At 47.7% G+C, this 26,657-nt stretch overlaps 1 protein-coding gene across 6 annotated transcripts in view; it reads right to left on the bottom strand.

Annotated features, from left to right (window-relative positions):
• GAS7 (growth arrest specific 7) overlaps nt 1-26,657 on the bottom strand; it is a 211,305-nt gene that overhangs the window by 101,583 nt on the left and 83,065 nt on the right. For 2 of the 6 annotated variants that reach the window (XM_033089892.1, XM_033089886.1), the window contains exon 1: nt 13,486-13,592. The exons of the other annotated variants lie outside the window; for them this stretch is intronic. The gene's annotated coding sequence lies outside the window, so the exon portion shown is untranslated. Of the gene's footprint in view, nt 1-13,485; nt 13,593-26,657 lie in introns of those variants that run through there. 6 annotated transcript variants of the gene reach the window in all.

The raw sequence follows: 26,657 nt of genomic DNA, 5'->3' as shown, positions 1-26,657 counted from the left end.
CACGGAGGTATCTCCTCACACACACTGGGATGGCTACCCTCAAAAAAACCAGAAAAAGCAAGTGTTGACGAGGATGTGGAAAAACTGGAACCCTGTGTGCTGCTGGTGGGAAGGTAAAGTGGTACAGCTGCTATGGAAACTGTGTGGCAATTCCTCAAAAAGTTAAACATAGAATTACCAGGTGATCCAATTCCATTCCTGGGTAAATACCCAAGAGAACTGAAAGCAGGGACTCTAACAGGTATTTGTACACCCTTGTGTATAGTAGCATTAGTCACAACAGCCGAAACGGTAGAAACATCCCAAGTGTCCACTGATGGATGAACATATAAACAAAACGTGGCATATACATACAACGGGATATTATTCAGCCTTAAAAAGGAAGGAAATTCTGACACACATTACAACATGAATGAACCTTGAGGACATCATGCTAAGTGAAACAGGGCAGTCACAAAAGGGCAAACACTGTATGATTCCACTCATATGGGGTTCCTAGAGTAATCAGATTCTTAGAAACACAAAGTAGAATGGTGGTCGGCAGGGACTGGGGTAGGGGGAAATAGAAGTTACTGTTTCACCAGCACAGAGTTTCAGTTTTACAAGATGAAAAAGTTTTGAAGGTGGAGATTGATGATTGCACAACAGTGTAAATGTACTTAATGCTACTGAAAATGGTTAAAATGGTATATTTTATGTTATGTATATTTCACCAAACACACACACACACACAAAAGATACTTTAGATCAAGGAACCCTGGCCAGTGTGACACATGAGCCCCATTATAAGATAGACAGGGGCAGAATCTCCAGGGAAGGTGAAATGTGTACCTACCCAAGCCTCTTGCTGAAGGCAGTGAGAAAGCTGACTAGGAAAAAATGAGACTGGGTCATCTACAGCAGAGCTCTCCATGACCTATTTTGTGTCCAATCTCAGGGACACTGAGGCAGCACGGCCAGCATCTTAATGTCAGTCCCAGGTTTCTCCTCTTAGGAGTAGAGAATGGCACTCTCGGGGGCCCTGTAGGGTTGAATGGCTAGCTGGGCACATCAACTCCCTGCCTTCTGCATCTACCTTCCACCTTTCTGGTCTTGCCCTTCCACCCCGGATGGCAGGGCTCAACTCACCCTTCTCAAAGCCACTAGTGTTGCTGTCTGGGGGACGCCACATCCCCTCTCTGATTGTTAGGCTCCAATCAGCTGCAGGAATGACGACCACAATCCCTTACTAAGCACTCGCTCTGGGCCAGGCACACCAAGTACTTCACACCTTATGTCACTTAACCCATCTAACAAACCAACAAAGGAATTTCTATATTGTCCCATTTAATAGAGGAGAAAAATAAAGGTTCTTGGGATAGATCAGGAAGTGTGGGCAGGATGAACAACTTTAGGGGTTGATACTCCATGTGTGGCCAGCATGAGGAAAGGCCCAGGAAAGTAGTGTGCGAAGGTATGGGGAAAGGTGGATGGACCACTTCCAGCAGAGTCTAAGTAGCATGGAAGAAAGGGATCAAATATACGATGATGGGAAGAGAACTGACTCTGGGTGGTGAACACACGATGTGATATATATAGATGATGTATTACAGAACTGTACACCTGAAACCTATGTAACTTCACTAACAATTGTCAGCCCAATAAACTTTAGTTAAAAAAAAAAAAAAGGCATGGAAGGTGAAAAAGTAGTAGCTAAGGAAGGAGTCAGATCATGAAAGGCCATGAGAACACCTAGGCTAAGAAATTCAGGCTCTCTTCTATAAGCAAGAAGAAACCATGGATGGGTTTTAAGCCAGGGAGAAAACACCACCAGCACTGCACTCTTGATATAAGGACACCAGGGAATAAAAGGATCAAATGTCAAGAAAAGACTAGAAATAGGGAGCTGGTTAGGGAATCCACCCCTCTTCCCCTTTCTTTTTCTCTCCCGTTATAAAAACAACAAAAATGCAATGCTTACATCTACATTTGTAAAACAGTCCCAACCCAGCCACAAGAGAAGAAAGTGAGCCTGTTATCCAGAGGTGAGGGGTCGGCCAGCAGCTGAGTTATTTGCATCTTCTCTCTGTGGTGTGGTGAGAAGAGGGGCCAGATGGCAAATCCACACCCCGACCTTTGAGGTCAGCCATGCCACTGGAACACACAGATAGGAGGAGCAAGGTGTGTCTCTGCTCCTGGAAACAGGCTCCTACCCATGAGTAGATAAAAAGCACAAGACCTTTACCTCCAGTCCTTCAGGTTTTGTGGAATTAAAGTGGCCATGGAAGCTTTCACAACCCATAAAATCTTGGTTTTACAACAGCCAAGAGGGGACAGTGTTAAGGCCATTCAGTCTTGACACCACACTGACACTGCATCATCACACAGCCGAACAGATGCAATCACACCCGACGATGCACCACTACAGACAACACACAGAAATCCTAGTCATGGCAGTTCCCGGTGTGGCCGCTAGCCAATGGCAAGGGACCTTTCTGGGCCATTATAAACGAGGAGGCTAATCTGCTCCGACCTGAGCTAAGCAGAACCAATCCTGCAGACATTCTTTAGGCTTCACCAGTTAATATGTCAGGGTGTGGACGACTTGCAAATGCATTCTAACGGGTTTACTGTTTGGGGTTCCTCTGGCTTCTGAAAGCAGAAGTCACTTTAGTTTTGCTTGATTGATAGTCCTGTATCATTAAAGTTGCTATGAAAAGCACGAATTGTTCTGCCCTTTTGGGTCTCTGCAAATAGGTAGGTTTCTACACATGGGGCCATGTAGGCAGAAGAGAAACAGTAAGAAACCCATGATCCACAAGCAAAAAGGTTGACAATCATTTCCGCTGAGCAGCATGTTCCTGAGTTTAATGGAGTCAGATGTGACCAACCCTCTTGTTATTATTCTTTGTTTCAGTTGAGTTGAAAACTGTCAACCAAAATAAGCCATATTCGCTGTAGGCCCTTGTCTGCTATAGGACAAATCATGTTGTCTCATAATGATCATTAATAAGAAAGAACATCTGGGTATGGCGATGACTCACGTTTTCTAAATGCTTCACAGTCGTGAAGGGAAAAACTGTTCAGCAGCCCATGCAGTCTCCAGGCTGCAGGATCTCAGAGACACCCCCACCCGATACGTAACCCATGGCCACGTGATGGATGATTCACCTAATAGTTACTAACTACGCTTTCCTGAATGCTGTGGACGATGCAGGCAAGTATAATACAAAGGACTGGACTTCTAAAATTTGGAAGACAAGGCACAAACACAAGTGGGGGAAAAAAAAGGAATAATTAGACAAGGCAGTCTATAATAAGTGCCAAATGATAAGTTGACAGACAATGAGAGAGCTTTCAGAATTCAAAGGCAAGAACACTTTCAGCTGGGGTGGTCAAGGAAGGCTTCTCAGAAGATACAGAATTTGCCTGACAGCAGGAATGAAAAGAAAGGGCTTGACCAGAGCGGGGGTGGGGAACATCAAGTCAGAAGTAGAATAAGCCTGGGTGACTCATGAGACATGAGGGAAATGGGAGAGAAGTAGAAGCTGATTCTGAAGGGAAAAAGAGAACTAGAACAGTAACCCAGAGAGATCCAGCTGTGGTGGGAGCCAGTTTAGGGGGATGTGGTACAGTTTACTGGCTACATACCAAGTTCAAAGTGACCGGTGGGCAACTAGGGCAAATCCGGCCTTTGGCACATGGAGCGGGAGCATCTGCATGGAGGTAGCAATGAAATCCTACGGGTCAGTTTAGAGTTCATACAGGAAGGATGGAGAGCTGGACCTTGAGGTGAGTTCTCCCTTAGGTGGTGGGAGAATGAATTCTCCCTGATATTCTTTCGGCCCCATCCCGCCCTCCCTCCCCGATGCCCTCCATCAATGCATGCAGACCCCGGGGCCCCTCTCCAGGACTCTCGAAGGCAAGAACCCTCCAGTCCAGTCCATGCCTCACACTCAGGGGCACCATGTCCGGGAAGGAATGGATGTGAGTTTTCAGCATCAGAGTCACGGAAAGCAAATGAGGAAGGGGTCTTAAGAAGAAATCTGACGTTAACAATGTCCAAGTGAGACACCAAAGAAAAAGTTCACGGACTGCAGAAAGGATGTTTCCCCTGCTAACCCCAGAAAGAGGAATATGCAAGAGAGGTGGTCGTGGTAGAAATCTGATCTTCACACACACAAGAAGGACACACCCTCCCGGGGGGGAGGAGCGCGGGGGGGGGGTAAAATATTAAGATAGACGCCATTATAGAAGAAAGCAAGAAAAAGGATGGGCCTGAGGGTGGTGCCTGGCCCCAACCACCAGGCCAATGGCTCCCGTGAGGTGACTAGCAGCCAATTTCTTGCACTCAACATGGTTGAGTCCAAGGCCCCTCATCAATTTGGAATATCAGAGGGCCAGGCAGTAAAACAGCAGTGCACCAGGTGAGAGCCAATTTGAAAACAGCAACTGAGTTGGGAGATGTGTGTAATCACTGAGCCTACTGGCAAGTAACTGTGACGGGGAGTCAACCTTCCCCCAAGTGCACAGTGCCGAGGCCAGCAGCAGACTATATATATATAGTCTGTCTTGTTCAAGAATGAGTAAAGAAAGGAGGGGTTGGGGGAAACATGGAATAAGGGTGAAGAAACACCACCCTGAAGGCTCAAAGGAAGAGCACATCTCAGAAAATAATTCAGAAGAAAACGCCAGGAAACTGCTAGAATGCAAAAAGTTGTGACCTCTTTGAAAGAGGAACAGAAATTCATAATGGAAAAAAACGGCCAAAGTAGAAAGAATGACACAAAGAAGAAAACAGATGAGGTAAGGATTACCAAAAATTGCTCATTTAAATCCACATTAGTAGTTGTGAGACAATAAAAATATAAAAAGTGAATTCAATAAAGCGCAGGGCATACTTAAAAGGAACTCCCTAAACTGCAAAATAATAAAAGCAAGGAAATAAAGAAGTAGTGTGTGTTTAAGAAGTTTTCCATTAGAAAAGACCAGAACTATGGATTAAAATCAGTAATTAGTTGCAAAATAATAAAATAAAAATCATGCGCGCAAACAGGCAAAGAGAAAAGTTTCCTAGGAAATCAGTTTTTCCTCAGACTTTTCCTCTACTCCTACTAAAGGCTAGAGAATACTTCCCACTAGAATAAAAGCCCCAGGAGGCAGAGCCCGTTGCTCACTACTCCCAATGCCTGGCAGCATCCTTCTGAAAGTACTACAAATGCTAGAAGAGAAATCCCACTAAAGTCAGTTTCATGGAACATGCTCATTGTTTTGTTCATTACTAACAGCGTTCCATAAATATTTGTTGAATGGTGGGACAAACTGAGCTGCACATATGAGTTTCGAGATCTAAGATGTCCATACCCAACCAAGTTGTATCAGTAGTTCATGGGCAAGAAATAGGAAGGAAGTTTGTCTTAGATATGCAAGTGAAGCTGCCACCCACTTACTCTCCGGGCACTGAGAGATAAAGCAAAATTATTTCGATGACAATGGGGAAGTAACCAGATGAGCGCATCTGTGAGTCATTTCTTACTCAGTGCAGACCCTCCAACTCAGAGCAAATCCAGCAAACCGTGTGCCATCTGGTGGGTTTTCCAGCTCAGGGGTGAAGCTAGGTGCCCTAGTGTTTTCTCTTCTGCTTCCGTCCCATCCTGGAACCAGGATACATGTTTCTCCTGCAACATCCTTCAAGGCCAGTACAGATGAAGCCTCCAGCCATGTGTGAGGAGCACTAGTAACTGAGGCTGCCTTTTCCGGGCAAGCACATGCTGACAACGGGGGAACTATTGAGGCTTTGGGGACACTGCTGGGAGAATCACCAAACAAAAACTCTTTGTTTCCTCCCTCCACCCAAGCGACGCTGCAATGTGTAAAGCACCAAAGTGGCCACTTTGGTTGCCAGGGAATGTTCATTTTCTGCATATATAAAACTCATATTGAATGAACCCCCTTAAAACAGTGAAGACTAATAAACCACCCAGTGGCCAATGTTTTCTGTCATCAAAACCCTCTTTTATATCACCTTCTAAGAGTTGTTCCTGCTTTAGAAGTCAAGAGTATGCAGCATGATCTCAACTATGGAAAATAATGCTCTCTCGACCCCAAACTAAGCAAAAGGAAATACACAAAAATATTAACAAAGGTTATCTTTGTATTGTGGGATTCCTCTAGCTGTTTTAATTGTACTATTAATTTTATTGTTTTACATTTTTATTTATTTTTAAATATGTTTATAAAGTCACTTTTACAATCAGAAAAACACTGCCCTCCCCCAGAAATCAGCATATACAATTCCAAATATACCATATGATCCCAATTATGTACACAAATATAGACAGCACGAAAAGGAAAAGAATGCTCAATTTTTATTATTTCGGCTTTTCTGTATTTTCCAAGTTTTCTATGATAAATGTATTAATTTAATGCATTTTAAAAATCTTTATTCCGTTATATGGATATAGCCTTACTTAAAACATTTAAGTAATTTTTGCTAATATGATCCCCCTTGACATAGCCCCTATAGTGAATACTGTTTATCAGATTAGGATTCCTGATACTATCTTGCAAATGATGGAGGCTTTACTTTTAAGAAAACGAACTGAATTCAAACAACATGAGCAACAGTAAAAAAAAACATTCTCAACATTATAGACAGAAGGCCCCTTAGAGACCATGCAGTCATTTTACAGATTGGGAAACAGGTCCAGACAGGGATTAGGCACCACAGCTCCCCAGTCCAGTGCAAAGGTCCCTCCTTCTCACTCTTTGGCTGCCCTAAACCTTGGCGCTGATGTTGCCATCATGGCTAGATGACTAGCTCGATCCGATGGCATAGCAGAAGCCAGAGCCCCACCCAGTATGGCTCCTTCGCTGGCCCCAACAGTGCTCTGTGCAAGGCAACCCTCTCCATTGGGTCTGGCTCTGCTCACTCACCCGGAGCCACTTCCCATGCTTGTGGGGCCAGTGAGCCCCGTGAAGGGAGGAGGCCCAGAGAGGAAACATCTGTGCACAAAAGAGGAGCAAAGGCACAAACGCAGTTGATTTTCCCTTTGGCAAATCCTCTTGTGCCTGTTTTTTTCCATTCATTGACATGCAAAGCTCCATTCCAACAAGGGGGCATGGAAGATTCCAGAAACTTCTAGAAACCACAACCTCCACCCTGTGACAGGGATTCCTAAAAGAAGGTATGCATGGATGCGCTGGAGTATGGACATGTATAAGAAACAGAAGATACTGCCCCATAAATCACTCAATTGCCCACAGACATCCATTTGCTTGTCCCCAAACCCAGCTTCTAGAATTCTTGTAAAGATCTGAGGCCCAAGATGACGGTAGATATTCGGTAATATTAGCTTTGCCCCATACTTCCCATTCCGTTAAATCACTGAGCAGCCTTTGAGGAAAGTCATCAGCTGAGGTCACCAACGCACATCACTCCTGCCTGGGTTTTCCCAACAGCCCAGACTAACCTCTCCAGAATGACACATTCTAACTTTTCTGACAACTGACCGAGCCCATAGAAGGAACAAGAGAAAGGACATGTGGAATTACTACGCTTGGTGGACAAGACTGGAATTTAGAGGATGATCAGAAGGAGCCAGTAAAACCCATGCAGCCGAGAACACCAACATCCACGGAGGCTGCTGGAAAGCTGGCTACCCCCCACAAACCAGCCCGAGAGACCAACACAGCCCTGGACAAGAGCTGCAAACCAACCCAAACAAGGCCCCCACCGCCTTCCTGGAGTGACCCGCATGCACCTTCATTTGATCTCTGTTGCCATCACCAAGGACAGCCCAGACAACACCACACACACACACACACACACACACACACACACACACACACTTCAAGCTCCTAAAAATGAGACTGGTTGGGTAATAGACAGGACAAAAGGTCAGCTTTCGTTTTCCCTCCATTGCACATCTACAAGGTTGACCACACTGCCTGTATTTCACCACTAGATATCATTTTTTGTTATTCTACCCTGTTTCCCCGAAAATAAGACCTAGCCGGACCATCAGCTCTAACGTGTCTTTTGGAGCAAAAATTAATGTAAGACCCAGTATATTATATTATATTATATTATATTATATTATATTATATTATATTATATCATGTCATATCATATTATATTATGAGACCCGGTCTCCTATTAAAATAAGACGGAGTCTTAGGTTAATTTTTGCTCCAAAAGACACATTAGAGCTGATTGTCTGGCTAGGTCTTATTTTCGGGGAAACACGGTAGTTGCTGAAGCACTGTCTATTGCAGGCCAGTACCTGGTACGTGTTGTAATTTATTTAACCCTTACAAAAACATCAGGAGAAAGTATTTTTATTTTCATTTTATAATCGAATACACCAAGGTGTTACAACTAACAAGACAGAGAACCCATTTGAACCCAGTATTCTACGTCCAAGGCTAGTTAGCACAACTCCTCCTGATGTCACTCCCCCATTGTACCCGGGGCTTCTCTGCAGTGTGTCCCGGAATCCTCTGTCCAAACGTAAATACTCCAGGGAGAAGGTACAATTGAAGCCGTGATCAGCCAGGCCCCTACTTATCAATTTCACAGGGTAGAAGGTAATAGCTGATTGTTAGTAGGGAGCCTTATTAACTGGAGACAGAGGTGCCAGGGGAGAGAACAAAAGTGCCAATATAGGCATTCTACAGCAAAGACCCCTGACCAGAACCACAGGTAAAATGACACCTCAGAAGAATATCAACTGAGCCCCACAAGCCGAGTAACCAAGCAATTTTGTGTTTAAGTTGCCAAAACCAAGAGCTCCATCCAGCAGGCAGTCCCCACCAATTCATATGAAGCAATAACTCGAGACAGCATGGAAGCTCAGCTCCCATCTAGGCTAAAATTTGGAAGCCTGGGTTCAATGCTCCAGCAGGGACAGGGACCCACCTTGCTCTGTCCAGCGGCCAGGCTCCTCACCGCTTGCTGTCTCCTGAGAGATGCAGCCCCCGCCCCAGCCTGCCTCCCTCCCACGTGGGCTGGTCTACTGTTCACCTCCACAGCTGCAATTGTTTATGTGGCCTATGATAAGCAGTCCTCACCCCGGTGGTCTGAGCTCCCCCAAAACAAGAACACTGTTCTACTCACCTCTGTCACCAGACACAGAAAATATACCCAAGAAATATGTGCTGAATAGATGGAGTCCCCCAGTCTCTGCATAGGATTTGACAGTCCACTTAGAAAGGTGTTTCTTACTTGCCCGGGATCACCTGGGCACCAAGGTGAGGGTAGAGGAAGTGAGGGAGACAGGAAAGTAGAGGGACACGCACTGCCCATTTGTTTATTTTACTCTAGGAGGGGTTCTTACATACTGAACTGCCTTCAGCGGCCCCCAAATCACAAATAAACAGAATGAGCCAGAGGGAAAAGGCTACCAATGGCTTGGTCAGTGTCTGAAACAAGCCTCTCACGGGGCTAGGGCACTCCAAGTAAATACATTCGGAAAAAATGTACTCCCTTGGCTCGCTTAGACTGTCCAGTAAACAGTTAAAGCCATTACCCAGAGAGGAAGCGGACAGAAGCCAAGTGATCACCTATGACAACAGCAGTCTGAGTTACCAGTGCTAGACTTGAAATGTTCCTAAGTGATTGGCTTTTACCAATGTGTTTTTAAAGAACTGTCATATATCTTCACCTAAGAACTACCAGCCCATGAATGCCTGGTCATCTTGGATAAGCTTGAGCAGACAACTTGATGTCTCTTGATGTGATTCAATTCCTTAGTCTTGTCTGCTAGGCTCACACACTGCTTCTCCCATGGGAAGCCGGCCTGGTGACCCTCTGTCTCTCCAGGACAGTTGAAGGCCCCCTACAAGGTTGTTCACCACGGTTGCACTAATGGCACCCACAGATGGAAGTGCTGAATAGCCAATGGCTGGACAAAAAGGAACTGGGATTTGCTGAGATCCCGTCGCTGGCAGGACTCCTCTGGTCCTTGAAGCAAAGGGTGTGGGTGGAATCCTTAACTCCTTTTCTTCGGCTAGGGATCCCCGCATTCCCTCCCCTTAAAAGGATAGAACGTGACAATAGCAGGTGCTGCCATCCCATCTATGCTCCGAGCCTCAGAGCAGTGGTTCTCAGCCTTCAGCTCTTTCTGCTGTATCAGAACACGGACTGCTGAGTCCCGCCCTCCAAGTCTGATTCAGTAGGTCTGGGTGGCACCCAACGATCTGCATTTGTAACAAGTTCCCAAGAGACGCTGTTGCTGGTTCAGGCATCACACTTTGAGAACTACTGACTTCAAGGGGAAATCACTGAGTTTGTTCTACCTCTGTTCCTAGAAGACTAATTTTTGGGAGACTGATAAATTTACTTTCAGAAAGAGACTCTTAAACATCTTCTGGGAAAACGTGGCCCTCTTATGTTCCCTCTTTGCATAGACCTAGATGACGCTATAGCTCACATTTCCCTAACCGTAAGAAAAACATCACAAAGCTAATGCATAATGGCAACTGTTCCACTGTAAGGGTCTCAGTATTGAAGAACAGCAGAGATGGGTGGGGACTGAGGCAAACTAGAAAAGCCACCACTCACCATCAGCATATTGTTCCCTATTGACTATGCTGGAACAGTCTCAGTGTTGCCAAAGCTACCGATTTTTGCAAAAGCAGCTGGAAATCTGAATTTTTAATGTGAATCTGCTGATTTTCTAGATGTTGGCAACCAACTCAAAAATGTCTAAATGAGAACATTACATTCACGGGCAAAAAAAATGAAAAAACAACCACCACCACCAAAAAACCCCCAAGTTTTGCTCTTGCTTTTGTCCATTAGCCACCAGTGTGCAACTCCTGGTTTTAATTGTTGGGTATCTGCATCAGGAGTCATTTGAAGAGAGAGCTCCCTAGTTTTAAAGAACTGAATACCGCCATCCTAGACTGAAAATATGAATTAGCATTTCTACCTCCTACATCCTTTTGCTAAGACCTTTAACTACCAACATCTCCTGGTGGGTACAGCTGGATGCCAGCTTCTGGGGTATCGATGCACACTTTCCAAGGGCTGCCAACATGTGGCCAACTCCCTCTTCTCACCCCAGAGCTAGGTGCCCCAGCCCAGTAATCTTTCTTGAAAGAGAAGCACAGGACAAGGTTTCTGGGGCAGAAGGGACCCTGGAAAACCTGTCCTACTCTGTCTGTGGAAAAGTGGTACCCCATCAGCTAATAAGATGGTTCAGAAGGGAAGGAGATGTGTGAGGAAGCTGAATGAAACAGCTTAAGCAGTGAGGCATACATCACCAGCTGGGGACAAAGGCAAAGAAGGGGGTCTAGAGGCAAAGCCGTACACCAAGCAGCCTGAGAGGTGAGCAGGGATTGGGGCCGAAGAGAAAGTGAGCCAGACACAGCAGCCTCGGGCAGGGCAGCTGCACATCTGTGGGGTCTAAAGGTGAAATGACACCATTGCCACAGTGAACAGACTACCATGAGGTGACAAGACTGAGCAGCTGGAAGCCAGCACGTTGGAACGTGCCAGGTGGGAAGGAAGGTTGGATTATCTCTCCTGGAGGAGTGCAGAATCCAAACCTGCAGGGCTCTGGGGCATAGGAAATGTGTTCTGAGGCTACTGGGAAAAGTGCGGGTGAGCAGGGCAGTGGCTGCAAGAATCACAGGCGTCCTTCTCAATCGACCCACGGGGAGCAATCCTCCTGACCTCAGGCCCTGGGAGCAGGGCTGCCACCTCCAGGCCCCAGACCTCACACTTCCCAGCTGGCCTGTTTGTCCCTGTCTGTGCTGCAAGGGGTACCACATCAGCTTCTCAAAATGAGGCTTGCAGAGGGCTCTCTCCCACTGAGAACCCTTCTCCTCCCAGGCTTTCCTTGGAAAGGAAATCCACAGCCACCTGCAGGAAAGACTTCCAGTTCATTTGGTCACTGCTGAAGGCCAGCAGTTTTCATACTTTTTTTTTTTTTTTTGGAAAGTGTGACCCACAGTAAAAAGCACATTTTACTTCACAATGCAATATACACACAAAGCAAAATTTTCACATCACAATAATCACCTTACCACATGCAATGCATGCTGGTATCTCCCATTTTGTATTTATGCTGGTTAACACAGACTACATACATACATGGTGTGGCTCGTGACTCAACGTTCAAAAGCACCGCTTTACCGGGTCCGGATCTCCTTCATTAGAATCCCCTCCTTTACCTCCTTTTGCAAGAAACAAATTCCTATAAGGGAATCCTTCGCTCCACTTTTCTTGACCTACCCAGGCAGAGATGAATCTCCCAGGACCTGCAGACTGTATACCACTCACAAGCACTGAGATAATCAATTGATTTTCTTTTCAAGAAAATCAGGGTCCAAGCCTTTGGATACCATGCACTTAAAATATTTGTCGAATGATGCGATAGGAGAGGAAGCCTGAATGACACTTTCAATGACAGTGAACTTGCACTGTGTTTCATAACACACTAAGAAACCCAATCTTCAGAGAACTCCTCTGTTGCTGGCGGTACCCTCTCGCTGCCACGGGGAATGGAGCTGTGTGGGTGCCTTATGGTTTCCAAATGGCCCTGCCCTCAGACGCCAGTGCCCCCAGTCGGGCCCGATAGGTCCACACAGGCCATGGCTTGACTCTCCACAACATGTCAGGGGGAAAGATTCTCACACCCAGTACTGACGTGGGGAAATGGAGCCTCGGAAAAGTTGACACAATTGTCATACAGAAAGTGGCTGAATCCACACGAATCCCAGCTTTCTAGACTCCAAATTCCATGCTCTTTCCAAAAGCCCAGATGGCTTTTAAGCCTGTTATATAAACCTGCTCATTGCCCCCAACTTGCGACACAAGAAAGGAACACCCTGACTATGCCGCCTTCTTTGCAGCCCCTGTAACTCTCTTATGTATACCCACAAGCTGCCCTGACCCAACGACAGAACGTGCACACACATGGCACACGTGCGTGAGCCAGGAGATCCCTTGTGGACCTAGTTCCTGTCCCTCTTTCTGCCGGACTTGCTGTGTGACACCTGGTAGAGCAAGGCACCTCTCTGGGCTTCTCCCTTATCTAGAGCCCAAGGGACCTGAACCTGCTGATACCCAAGGTCCCTTCCAGGCTTCTCCTGGGAATTCTACCCACACCATCTGGAAGCATTTGGCACCACAGGGACTGTCATACCCAGGAATGAAGAAAACACAAAACAGGAGATAAATATCCAGACCAGGGAACTGAGATAAGTCCAAGGAAACAAGAAAAACTTCGCACTGGGCTTCCCTCAGATACCACTCCTGCCTGAGTGGCTTGCTCTTCTTTCTAGAGCCTCGGGACCCCACGCAGCCCAGACTCACTGAAGGAATGAGGAGGGGGACGTGTGGGGAAACTGAAGGCCCCCTAAAGCAGATCCAAGCCCCTGACCAGCAAGAGGCTGCCCAAGGAAGGATTCCCTCCTGCAGGAGCGGCCGGCCTTCACTCCAATGAGCTCCGAGTACCTGCCCTGAAGATGACAGCACGGCCCCTGGTTCCAACTCACCTCAGCCCCGCAGTCCCTCCTCTTGCAAATCTGACACCCTGGTCATTTTCTGCCACCGTCTCCACATTCCCTGCTTCCCCGTGGCATCAGCTAATTCACTGTGCAAAACAGCATTTATATATAGAAAGTTGCAGCCACGCAGGTTAGCATTAAAATAGAGACTTGATGTTGCCATGGCAACAAAACAAATGATATTCAACATGAAAGAGAAGTATGCTGCAATCGGGAAAGCATGTCCACAGTCTTCCAGGGCAGCTGCACCCCGTCCCCCTAGGGTGGGTGGGACAGCCTCCAGAGAAGGAACCTTCCCTTCCATGAACCTTCTCCTCCCCATTAAGTCACCGCTCTGGTTTCAGCTGTGGCCATGGCCCCCTGCACAAGTTCTTTTCTAAAGCCAACTCTTGCCTGGAGCAGTCCTGAGGCCAAGAAACGGAGGAGGAAGTGTGACGATCTGGACCAGGTATGTCAATTTGCAAAAGCTCTATTCCGCCAGCCTCCAGGGGAAGCAGCCTGTGGCCCTGGTGCTATTACCAAGGGTGCTTCTGGAAACAAAGGTGACTTTTGTCACTGCCCACAATAGGCAAAGAGTCAAGAAGGCACCAGTAAGCTTGGGGACATTCTGCAGGCTGCTTGCTTCAACTCTCTGAGCCTCAACCTAAAAATAAGGGGGAACAGGAGGGATGGAAAAGTAGCTGAGCGCCTTCCACCTCTGTAATTCTAGCATGTGCATCTTTTCTCCTTTGTCACCTCCTTTTCCTACTTTCCTCTTGTTTCTCTCATCCCTGGGCATAAGTCTTAGCCCTGCTGCACGTACCAGTGATGTTGCTGGAGCCCCCAAGCCCACACAGCAGCTACTGCGCAGAACGTTTACAGCCTTCAGGCCAAAAGGTCTGGATTCCAGTATTCAAGGAGCCACCAAGGGGCTGGCGGCCTTGGACAACTCTCTGAGCCTTTCTGAGACTCATTTACATGTCTTAGCATCAAGCATGATCTAGACTAAAATTAGAAAGACTGACAACACCAAGTGCTGAGAAGGATGCAGAGCAACGGGAACTCTCCCCACGGCTGCTGGGAACGCAAAATGGTGCAGCCACTCTGGAGAGCAGTTTGGCAGTTTCCTATAAAGTTAAACATACACTTAACATGACCCGGCGATCCCACTCCTCTGTATTTACCCAAGAAAAATGAAAACACATGTCCACAGGGCCTTAAACACGAATGTTCAAAGAAGCTTTATTCCTCATAGCCCCAAACTGGAAACCGCCCAAAAGATCATCAATAGGAACGAATGAACAAACGATGGTACATTCATACAATGAAATACTACTTACCAATAGAGAGAAAAGAATGAATAATTAATACATGCAACAACTGCCATCCACTTCCACCCAACATATGTTACGTTAAGAAGCCCGTCTCAAAAGGTTACACAATATGATTCCATTTATACAACATTCTCAAAAAGACAAAACTGTACGCATGGATGTCACATGATGGGTTGGGTGGGGCAGGTGTGACTACAGAGGGAAAGCATGAGACAGGGTCTTGGAACTGTTCTATAGCTTGGTTGAGGTGACAATTACATAAATCTCTAATATGTGCTAAAATTCAAAGAACTTTACAGCCCCAAAAATCAACTTTACTGTACGACAATCTAAAAAATAAAATAAATGCTACTTTCACCTTGGGGGGAAAAAAAAACCGCAGATGATGACAGAGTCTCCCCATTGGATTATTCAATCCAAAGGGGGAACCTCACACATAAACTGTAAGCCCTGAGAACTATTAGTTATTAGTAGTACAAAAATGTTCTTTTTGTTCAAGACCAGTGGTTCTCAACCTTGGACCAGACACATCAGCATCACCTGGGACTTTGTTTGAAAGCACAAACTCTCAGGCCTCCCCCAGCCCTTCTGAATCAGAAACTCTTCAATAGGTTTGAACAAACCCTCCAGAGGAGTGATTCTAATACATGCTGAAATTGGGGACCACTTGCCTCCACATACCAGTTAGGTCTGCAGAGGCCAGTCCATCATGGAAGGATCTGGCCCTTTAATCAAAAACCACGGATACAGGCAATGTCTTTCTCTATATCCTCCTTGTTCACTGACTTCCTTTTTCCTTCTTCTCTCCTGACCTCTGCCTTTAGTCTGCCCCCAAATATGGCCAGCTATTGCCCTGCAGGGATGAGCCAAGGCCAAGACTCCATCTGACCACCCTGTGGCAGCCGGTGACATGGAAACCACCTGTTGTTTCAGCCAGGACATCTGGAACAAAGAGTCTTTGTGACCTAGGCTGGAGACCAGTAAGGGGCCCTAGGCTATGCAAATCCATTCAGCCCTCTGATCCAGCCTGGCTCCTGGGTCAACACTAGAACCGACTGTGCCAGTCCACTTCCCCCTCTCAACTCCTGGAGCGCTTCTCGCATCCAATGGGAACCCCAGAGTTGTCGCGATGAACCCTAGAATAGCTCAACTTCCTACTTGCCCCAGAACAACAACTTCAAAGCTGCTTTGCATGGTTTCTGGCTCTGAAGCCACACAGAGATGATGGATCACGAGGAAGAAATCAGAACCATATGGATTTCATATTCAGCAAAATAAACAGAATTACAGCATCGGGGTTGGGTCCAGAAACCAGGGGGCTGTGCGTTTGGCCCAGAGCCCAGGCTTGGTGGCCCCCAGTGTGGGCTGGGCTCCCAGCCTCTCCTCCCCACCCATGACTCCTACAAACAGTGCCAGCAGCGCCTGGCGGGTTGACCCTCCTTGCTGAGGTCTCTGCCTACAATGCTGCTTCGGCTGACATTTGTGTTTTATTGAGTTTTTATATTCTCTTTTATGGTGCAGTTGAAAATAGTTCAGCTTCTTTTCTAGTTTCATTCAAATATGCACAAGCACCGACAGGAATGCTGTGCCCTTAATGACAGTGTGACAGCTCCAGGAGCCTCTGGGGAGTAGCAGCTGTGGCACCCACCCCCTTTTACACCCCTGGTTCCTTCTTCATAGAGCCAGCCACACAGGGTGTGGCCACTCCCACCCTGATTCTCATCACAGAACAGAGAAAAACTGTTTCCTTTCCCAGTTTCTAGGCAAACAGTACGGCCTTGCACACAGCCACTGCTCTGAACCAGGAGCGACTTTGACGCACAGAGGACAAATGGAAATGTCTGGAGACATGTCCTGGTTGTCACAATGGGTATGGGAGAGGTGACCAGGTAAATCAGTTCCCTACTGCTGCTGTAAGAAATTACCACAAACTCAGTGGCTTCAGACAACACAAAGTTATTATCCGAGAGTGCTCCAGTTCATAAATAGGTCCCACTGGGCTAAAATCGACACGCCAGCAGGGCTGTGTTCCCTGTGGAGGCCCTAGAAGAGAATGTTTTCTTGTCTTCTTCAGCATCTAGAGGCTGCCTACATTCCTTGGCTTGTGTGTGACCCTTCCTCCATCCTCAAAGCCAGCAACGGTGGGTCGAGTTCCCTTCACGCTGCCATCTCTCTGGTTCTCTCTTCCATCTTCCTCTTACACTTATGGGACTCTTGTGATTACACCGGGCCCACTGGATAATCCAGGATAATCTTTCCCTCTCTAAGGCATCTGATGTACAACCTTAATGCCATATGCCACCTCAATTCCCCCTTGACATGTAACCCAACTCACAGGTTCCAGGGGCGAGGACATGAATTCTTTTGGGGATAGGGGTAGCCATTACTGTGCCTACCCTAGGGAACTACTGGCATCTAGTGAATAGAGGTCAGCGGTACTACTAAACATCCTATAACACATAGGACCACCCGCCCACAACAAAGAATTATGCAATCCCAAATGTCAATAGTGCCAAGATTGAGAAACCCTGGTACAGACTAACACTGACAACGTCTTTGGTGGTCCCTGGTGACGCTGACTCTTGGTCCATTTCCACAGAGACGACAACTATAAGACTTTTGGAGATCACAGAAAAGAAGCTTTGACCCACAACTAAGAAGAAATTTTCTTTTTTTTTTTTTTGGCCATTCTGTGAAATATTTTAAAGTAGATTCTATCGTTGTTCTGGAATCATCCTCAAATGATTCTTTTTCAGTACTCAGAAAACATACACAGATGCTAAAAACATATAAAATGCATTTTGTGTATAGAAGGCACATGAACACAATGAGCATCGATCACTTAAATGTCTTCATGTGAATAAGTTCAAATAACAGGCTAATTCTGCTTTGCTGCTGGGTTGCTTTCTGGTCTCAGGAAGCCCTGAATTAGCCAACCATAGCGGCTTACCTCCCCGTTCCCCGTCTACTCCCTCAGGAATGTTGAGTGACCACCAGCAGATGAACTTTCCTAACGACCTGCAGCTCTCAGTCCCCACACCAAATGCCCTCTTGCCTCTCAGCTCCTGTGGGTACCCAGGAGAACCCTGAGCTCTGTGGACGAGGTGTGCAGCAGCTGGGGCTGCCTGGGGGAGGAGATGGCTGCTCAGAAGGCCCTGCCCAGCCCTACTGATAGCAGGGGGCTATCCTACAAAAGATGGTCCCCAGGGAAAGGTCCCTCCGCCCCACCCTGTGGTCCCATTTGCTGCCTGAGTTCCTCCGAGTGAGTCGAGAGGGGCAGCAGAGGGTGACTCTGTGGTTTCACTGGGACTCCCCTGTAGTGACAAGCAGGCAGGGCCTGCTAACACCACTTTCTGTTATTCTGATAAAAGGAGTCCCAGCTCCCTCCCCCCTCCATTAAAATGATGAGCAGAGCTGCAGCGGCACCTAGTGCACCCACGCAAGTGTGTACATACGCACGCATGTGTCCCTGTGCCCTCAGCCCCAGGCAAGCCCCTGCTGTTCCACAATCAATGCTGGGTACAGCGAGGAGCTTATTTAACTTCTCTGTTGCAATTATCCAGCATTTTCTGCCAAGGCCACATCTCTACTCCAAAGCATAGAAGCAACGGCTCTAGCGAAGCCCTGACACGATGTCTGAGATACTTTAGGACTTGGGACCACCTGTGTCTCGACGTTGCCTGCAGAGCACCCTGCCTTTGTTCACACGTCCGTCTGGCCGTGCCTCTACGGTGTGCTAAACACCCTCCTGGAACCAGAAACTGCAGCAACCAGCAAGACAGACAGGCCCTGCCCACAGGGAGCTTACATCCAATGAGGGGAAAATGGTAACACCCCGCTCTACACACTTATGTGCATTATCTCATTTAATAATCACACCAGTGTTGGAGGCAGGTAACCTTAAATTGTCTCCATTTTCAGAAAATTACAACCGCAGCAGTAAACACATATGTGACGTTTATAATGTGCCTGCTTATGCTCATCAGTCTTCCTACATTCACCCAGTCAATTTTCACCCGCACTTGTGAGGTAGGTTCTGTAATTATACATAATTACATGGGAAGAAACTGAGGTCCACATAGTGAGTAGCTGGCCCCAGGTGTGTGCGTGCATTTACAGCCAGTAAGTGGCAGCACTGGCACTGGACCCCAGATGGTACTGAGGATTCATCAGGGGCCAAGCCCAAGGTCATGCCCTTAACCGTGACAGAGAAGGAGGGCAGAGTTTGCCAGCTCCGGGCCTCCTACTGCATCACCTCTCCTTTAACCTGCTCACCGTGACAGCTTCCTGACCAACGCCCAGCACAGCGCAGCAGCTGGTCACCATCCTTGGCCAACTGCGCCGTCAGGACACCTGGGCCCAGGGCTCCCATTTACAAGGGGCAGACCAGGGGCAGAGAAAGGGCTTTTCTTCATGCAGCCACAGCAGTTCCTTTGTTGCTCTATGCCCTCAGTGAGTCACCTCCCTCTAAAGACAGATGCCAAAGAAAGCCCCATCGAGGGAGTGCTCATCTCACTTCCCTTTTCCATTTCCCAAACACAGCGCTCACCAGAAAGATGCTTTGATAATGGGATATTCAAACACCAGGGCCCAGCAGTGGCAGCTGGTGCTGCAGCCTCTCAGCACTCTCACTAATCCCTACCTCTGGGACTTCCCCGAGTCAGCTTCTTCATGCTGTGTGGGGCTGCAGGTCTAGTTTTCACACTTGGATTCTTGTGGCAGAGCAAAGACCACAGTAATCAATGGCATCATCTGGCATTTCCAAGCACATCATGGGTGATATGGCGGCTTGCAAACCACCCTGGGCTCCAAAGGGGTTTTACCAGCCTCAGGAACCACTAGACTGGCAGTGAATATTATCTAATTGGGGACTGTGTGGGGGAGGATCTTTGCAGATATAATTAAACTAAAGATTTTGACATGGGGAGATTATCTTGCATTATCCAGCGGGGTCCTAAATGCAGTCCCAAGGGTCCTGATAAAAGGGAGGCAGAGGGAGTATTTACTACACACAGATAGGGAGTATGACCAGGGAGGCAGAGACTGGAGTCATGCAGCCACAAGCCAAGGAATGCTGGCCGCCCCCAGGAGCTGGAAGATGCTTGTGGCAGCTGTCTGCTGTGTGTGCCTGCCCCACAGCCATAGGCACCCCTGCTTCTGGTGAGAGTGAGTGCCCTGATTTTCCTTCAGGGAAGCATCTTTACCCCCAGTCTGTCATCACGGTTTGTGGGGCCGATGGCCCCCACCTTTCCAATGAGCAGAGTCCATCCTCCTAGCCATAGTGACTAGGTAAGGGATGAGCAGGGGACCCAAATCAGTCATCTGAGGCTCAGTCCTTGGACTCTGGTTGGAATTATTGGGGAAAGGAAGTCGTATTATGCAAGCCTGAAGCTGCTGACACCTTACAGGGCAAACCTCCCTAAGAATGGAGCCAATGCAGAAGAAAGGGGGCTGGTGAGGAACAGAGGGAGGAAGGCAAAGAGACACATCACACTATGATGACACTGTGAAGCCCCTGGATCAAACTATGTCTGATGCTGACACCTGACAATGTTTCAGTTACACCAACCTATCAATTCCTTTTTTTGTTTGAGTGGGATTTCTGCAACATGCATTAGAAAGAGTCCTAGTGGTCCCTTTCTAAAGGCCAGGGTATAAAACCAATGGCAAAAAAAAGCCTAAAGGACATAAAGTAGAGGCTAGAGAGTCAGCCCCTTTCTTCAGCCTTCAGGTAAGCTCCTCTCCCAAAGATATCTGCATTTCCAAACCCCCTCCGTATTCGTTTCCTATGGCCATTGAAAAAAGTTACCACAAACTTGGTGGCATAAAACAACAGAAACATCTTCTCTTACAGTTCTGGAAGCCAGAAATCCAAGATCTGTATCACTGAACTGAAAGCAAGGTGTTGGCAAGGCCACGTTCCCTCTGGAGGGTGTAGGGAGGGGAGGAGAATAGGGTCCTTGTCTCGTCCAGCTCCTGGGGGCTGCCAGCACGCCTTACATGTGGCTGCGTGACTCCAGTCTCTGCCTCCCTGATCATACCCCTGCTCTTCTGTGTGTAGTAAAATCTCCCTCTGCCTCCCTTTCATAAGGACACTTGGAATGTATTTAGGACCCAGCTGGAAAATCCAGGATAATCTCATCCCAAAATCCAAAATCTAATCATATCTGCAAAGACCCTTTTTCCAAAGAAGATAATATTCTGGCCAAGTCAGACCATTACGTGGATGTGGATGAGACATGTCACTGTTTCTTCCCCCAATTGTTGGGCAAATGGTTTCTGGTGCTTGGCGTGACGTACGCCATCTTAAAAGGCAAGTTTTTCTCAGTGACAGCCAGTTCACCCTGGGAGGGGTGGGTCCTTATCGCCTGAAAGGAATGTTCTTCTGTATATAAGTAGGCTGATTAAGTTGTTTACTGCTTGGGAATATACAGCTTTTAACAAGCACATGCCACCAGCTACAAGCCACCTGTATTCCTGGAGGCTATATATATCAAGCCCCCATTCCCCTTTCTGTTCAAAGACCTACCATCTTGCTGCCACCCAAGACTCTGCTTCTGTCCATAAGTTCCCTTAACAAATTCCGTTTAATTTTGGAGTTATCAGTCTCTTTCTTAGGCCTTTCAGCGCCATCCTCTTTCAGAGGTCGGGTCCAGTATACCTCCGGGAAGTTTTCGAATACCAGTGCCCTGCAAAGTCTGGTTGGCTGGGGCGCCACAGAATCACAGGGACCAACCAGGCAATTTGCATGGCATTGGGAGAAGAAATAACAGGAGTGTCGGGAAAATGGGCTCAGAGTAGGAGATACACAAGAGAGCAGCGTGCCAAGCACAGCTAAGCAGGGCTGGCAGCCCCAGCAGGAGGTCTGCTCAGGGATATTTGTGGAGCTGGAGTCAGGGGCCTGTCTGCTTGGGGGGTAAAATGCAACTTGATCTCAGAGTAAGAGGAGAATAATTAGAATACCTCCCCACATGCACCCCAAGCGACCAGGAGAGCTATGGGGTAGGGTAGGGTGGAGAGGCACCCTCTGTACTGGAAGGAAAAGGGACGGGGACAGGGGATTGAGGGAGAGCATGAGAGGATGACAGGAAGCCAGGTCCAGCTGAGACTTTCTTACAACGCAACTGATTCTGACCTGCAGCTACTGTAAAGGGGGCTCAGGGGTGGTCCATGCCACAGGCATGGGAGAGAAGGAAGGTGAAGGGCCACCAGCTGGAGATAACTAGAACCTGCCGATGCAGGTGCTCACCTGTGCAGGGGCACAGGAGGTATTCTCCGACCCCCACCATCGGGAGAACAGCGGCTGGCCATGCCTACAAGGGTGTCAAGGTGGACCTGGATCTAAGTTGGGTGACTGCAGCTGCCACCCCCACAGAGGACTCACGCAGCTCCTCTCTGACCACATCCCCAAGCCCACGTCTACTACGGGGAAGTGCTGTGTCAGCACATGCACAAATAGCTCTAGGGAAACATCGTGATCAAAACCGGACTTCTAAGCTTCCGCTGTGGTCTGCAGACCTGGACCATGAAGCAATGCAGTACACTGGGGATTCCCAAAGCACAGAGGTTCTGACAACACGAGCAGCACCAAATGATCCCGGAGGTGGTATACGCGAAAGCCCTAAGAGCCTCATTTAAAAATAGTTACGGATTTATTTTAAGGTCTATTAGGAAAGACCATATAACTAGTATATAAAGCCTGTAATGTCATGTTCATTCTGCAAGGTGGCCCTGACCTGCTTTGACTGGCTGCTCGGGGGTCACTGAATATTGGAGTCAGAAGGGACCATTTCTAGGTCATCAAGTCTTACAGTGTAGTGGTGAAGAGGAAGGAAGGACCAGGGAGCCAGACTGCCTGGGTTCAAACTCTCTGGACACATTGAGGATTCCTATGACCATGGAAATAATAATAAATAATAATGCCTCTTACAAGGATTGAATGAGTTAATATACAGAAAGTATTTAAAATTGGCCTGCCCTTGCTTACACTGCTGGCGAAGTGACAGCTTCTTCTCCCACGGCAGAGCTTGCCGTCCTTTATAAAATGTGATGAAATCTAGGTGATTCCAATCCTCTAGCCCTTGTCAGTGGAGTCTCCTCTGCCTCCTCTTTCATCTCAACTCCCTGCACTCCTCCACACAGGTAAGTGCCCGACCTCTCTCAGCTTACCTCTGTCCTACCTCCCCTCGCCCCCACGAGCTTGGGACATCAGACAAAAAGGCCAGTAGGAGGCTAACTATCTCCCTAGAGACCCACAGTGAACCCAGGCCACTGTCTGCCGATATGACCCTCTAACCATGATGGTTCTTTGAGACACTCTGCATGCCCGGTCCTACCCTCGTTCCAGGTGGCTGTGATCAGAAATAAGACACCATCTCCTGAAGTCTGAAAAGAGATCCAGAGTAGTAGACATTGATTCCGTAACTGAGCTGGATCCCTCGGAGGGAAGTTGATACCCACATTCCTTAATCTTGACATTGACCCCTGGGGCGTGGTCACGTCACATTTTGTAAAGAGCCTGGGGGAGGGGGTGTTTCTGACACTATTGATGCCAAACCAACGGACATCACCTTGATCACTTCTCCAAGAACTCGTTTGGGGCTGTAATTTAGAGATTTAGCACGAGTCACAGCTGAGGCGGAGGCTGCACAAAAAACACCCACTTGTGCCTCCCTAAGCTCTTAATCTATTTCGTGAGACGCTCAGTGAGATCACACCAGAACCCTTAAGAGGGGGCCACTCCCCATCTGTACTTGACAGCCTAGCTCTTCCCAGAAGCAGCATCCACCCTCTAACGCTCCTTCCCTCAGTCTGACACTCGGAGACCTTTCGCTCAAAGGGCTGACAGAGCCCTGGGTCTCCCCTGAGCTGAAGGCAGAGAGAGACCTGGCTCCTTTTCCCAGGATCACCCCTGCGTTTGGTGATTCACTGGGAACAGTCCCAGGACTCAGCATGTAGTCCTGCTTAAGGCCATGATTTATTACAGCAAAAGGAAACAAAGCAAAATCAATAATGGGAAAAGGTGCCTGGGCGAGGTTCTGAAGAAACCGGGTATAAGCTTCCAGCATCCTCTCCCAGTGCAGTCACACAGGACGAGCTTGATTCCTCCAGCCATGAGCTGTGACACAGGTAAGAAGTGTTGTCTACCAGGGAAGCTCAGGGACTCAGTGCCCAGGGCTTTCACTGGGCACTGGTCCTGTAGGCACCCTCTGCCTACATGTACCCAAACTGCAGACCGCAAAAGGAAAGCAAGTGTTCACTATAAACCTTATTATTTGTATAAACAGTTTAACCTTATCATTTAGGGAATGGTGGGAACCCTCCCTAAATTCAAGTTCCCGGACGCCAGCCAAGGGCCAATACTGCAAGCAAGGCTTTGTAAGGGGAGCGCTCTCAGGCCTTCTGGGTTCACTGGTTCTGCACACTGGCTATAGAACGTGCATTAGACGGGACCTCCCCTGCTGTCTGGCCCATTCGGCAGCAGATTCCTCCCACCAAATCCTAGACAGGTGACAAGGCTCTAGAACACTTGTGCTGACAGGGAGCTCACTCCCTGACAAAGTATGCTAGTTCGCCGCTGGCCTGTGCTCACTGTCAGCACTGTTTCCCCAGGAAGACCAGCTTCCGAGTGTGGAATTTCAAGTTGAAATACTTCATATAATAACAACCACCACTTACTACTACTCTGTGTCAGACATTGGGCCAAGCACATGACATACATTTAATTTAATATTAAATGAATATTACTATTGATGCTCATTTAATATTATTCACGACTTACAGTGGAGTCAACTATGGCTTCGAGGTGTGAAATGACTTGCCCATGGTCCCCCTGTTAATGAGTTTGAACTCTGGTCTATTTGACCTTTAACCTCTATACATACCCACCTTTTCCTGGGAGCCTGTCTTTCACTGACCACCATTATCATTTTCAACGTAATATCATACTACTTGTTCTCTTGTTTACTTAGTATTTTTTGTTGACTCACTTGTTCACTGAAAAAAAAAAAACCAACACCCTTATTTCTCAGAAAATGTTACAGCATTCTCTGAATGGAAAACTAGTAACATTTGCCAGAAATATACAGAGAGCACAAAAATAACCACAATGAAAACCAAACAATTTTATTCAATCCTAGCTGGATACCACAACCCGCTGAGGCCCAGTTCTCACCCAGCGCTACCCAACACCACCAGAAACTTTCTGCTTAACAGAACCAGAAGCAAGAGAGAAAACTGCAAAAGGAAAACCCTTCTCCCTTTTGTGACTCCATGGTACTGAAAACCTTGCCCATACACCATCTAAACCTATCTTTGCATTGTCTCTTGGGAACCGCTACACTATACCATCTGCACAACACAGACCTGCCCCATCTGGCTCACTAATCAGGCAGCAGGGAAGCAGGGGCTCCCATTTCCTATGTACTCCATGCCCCATCCCGTATCCTGAGGCGTGCTCCAGCTCCTTCCTCCCCTCTTCGCTCTCATTTGCTCAGATCGGCAGCCACCAGACTTCGTGAGCTGCCTCTATGGCCCCCAGCTTGTACTTCATTCCGACTCTCTGCTTCTATAGGTTCCACTCAGCTGGCCAGGCTACTGGCCTGACCTTCAAGAGAGAAAACTACCAACAAAGACGTCATCCCTTCAGCCCAGTTCCAAAACCAAGAGGAGGCTAGGGAGAGAGGGACAGAAGCTCTCTCATGGGCATGTCATAATCTAGAAAGTGGGGGGAGTCTGAGGGCATACAGAAGTCAGAATGTGCCAGTTCTTTAAAACTGGGGCCTACATTCCAAATTCCCATTTCCCCATCCTACGCAACACCACAGACCCCTCCAGTCCGGCCCAACCCCAGGCTCTGAGAAGTCACCCAATCAGACTCAGAGGGTCGTACTCAAAGGCCATTTGGTGGGGTATTCCTGAGCAACAGGCCAGAAGGTCACCAAGAAATCTAAGTAGAGAAAGGCAGGGGGGTAGCTGAGGGATTGGGTTTATGAGGCAAACAGACCCAGGTTCGAGTTGTGACTCTACCATCCCCTTGGCCAAGTGACTTTTCACTTGAGAAACGGGACCCAAAATAATACATGCCCCATAGGGTTGTTACGGGATAAAACAAGTCACCCAGGGTCTGTGCTCAGTAACCTATTGTTATAGAGCTGGGCTATGAGTCTGGGACCAAGAACAAGAATAGGAAAAGGGCGGAAGGCAGGGTATGTGAAGGCCAGCTCATGCACCCTCGTGAGCAGAGAATTGCCAGACAGGTGGAACCAGCCCAACTGGAGTTCATGTCAGAGAGCGAGGGCCTACCCAGTATGTAGACCAGCGGCCACAAACGGGACCGTGGGCCGAATCCAGCCCCCTTGCTTTGCTTGGCCCACAGACATTTGAAAAATGTTTGACTTAATTTGCTACATATAAAAACCAGGAAATTTCCCATGGAGAAAAATAAAGATTTCAATTTGTTTCTTATAAAATCAAGGTTACATACTGAAGTTCCTACTGAGGGGATGAGAAGAAACGCTGCCACCTTCCCACCATTCTCTAACACAGTGGTTTTCCACGCTGGCTGCCCCTGACAATCACCAGGGAACTTTAAAATCACCCTAATGCCCAGGAATCCCTCCAACCCATTAAACAGGATCTCTGAGGTGGGACCTGGAGCTCAGCGGCCTTTTGAACTTGCGAGGTAATTCTAACGTGCAGCCAACAGGGCTGAACTGATGTCTGCATTGCCCTAAGGAAAACACCTCCATCTGCCTCACAAGTACTGTTACCTGCCTGGCCCAGAAACTATCTGGTCCAACAGCTTGTTCAGCCAAAGTTAGAAATAAGGAAAGGCTGGAGCCACAG

The sequence above is a fragment of the Rhinolophus ferrumequinum genome, chromosome 21, assembly GCF_004115265.2.
Source record: "Rhinolophus ferrumequinum isolate MPI-CBG mRhiFer1 chromosome 21, mRhiFer1_v1.p, whole genome shotgun sequence".
Lineage (NCBI taxonomy): Eukaryota > Metazoa > Chordata > Mammalia > Chiroptera > Rhinolophidae > Rhinolophus > Rhinolophus ferrumequinum.
This window is presented reverse-complemented; position numbering and strand designations above follow the sequence as displayed.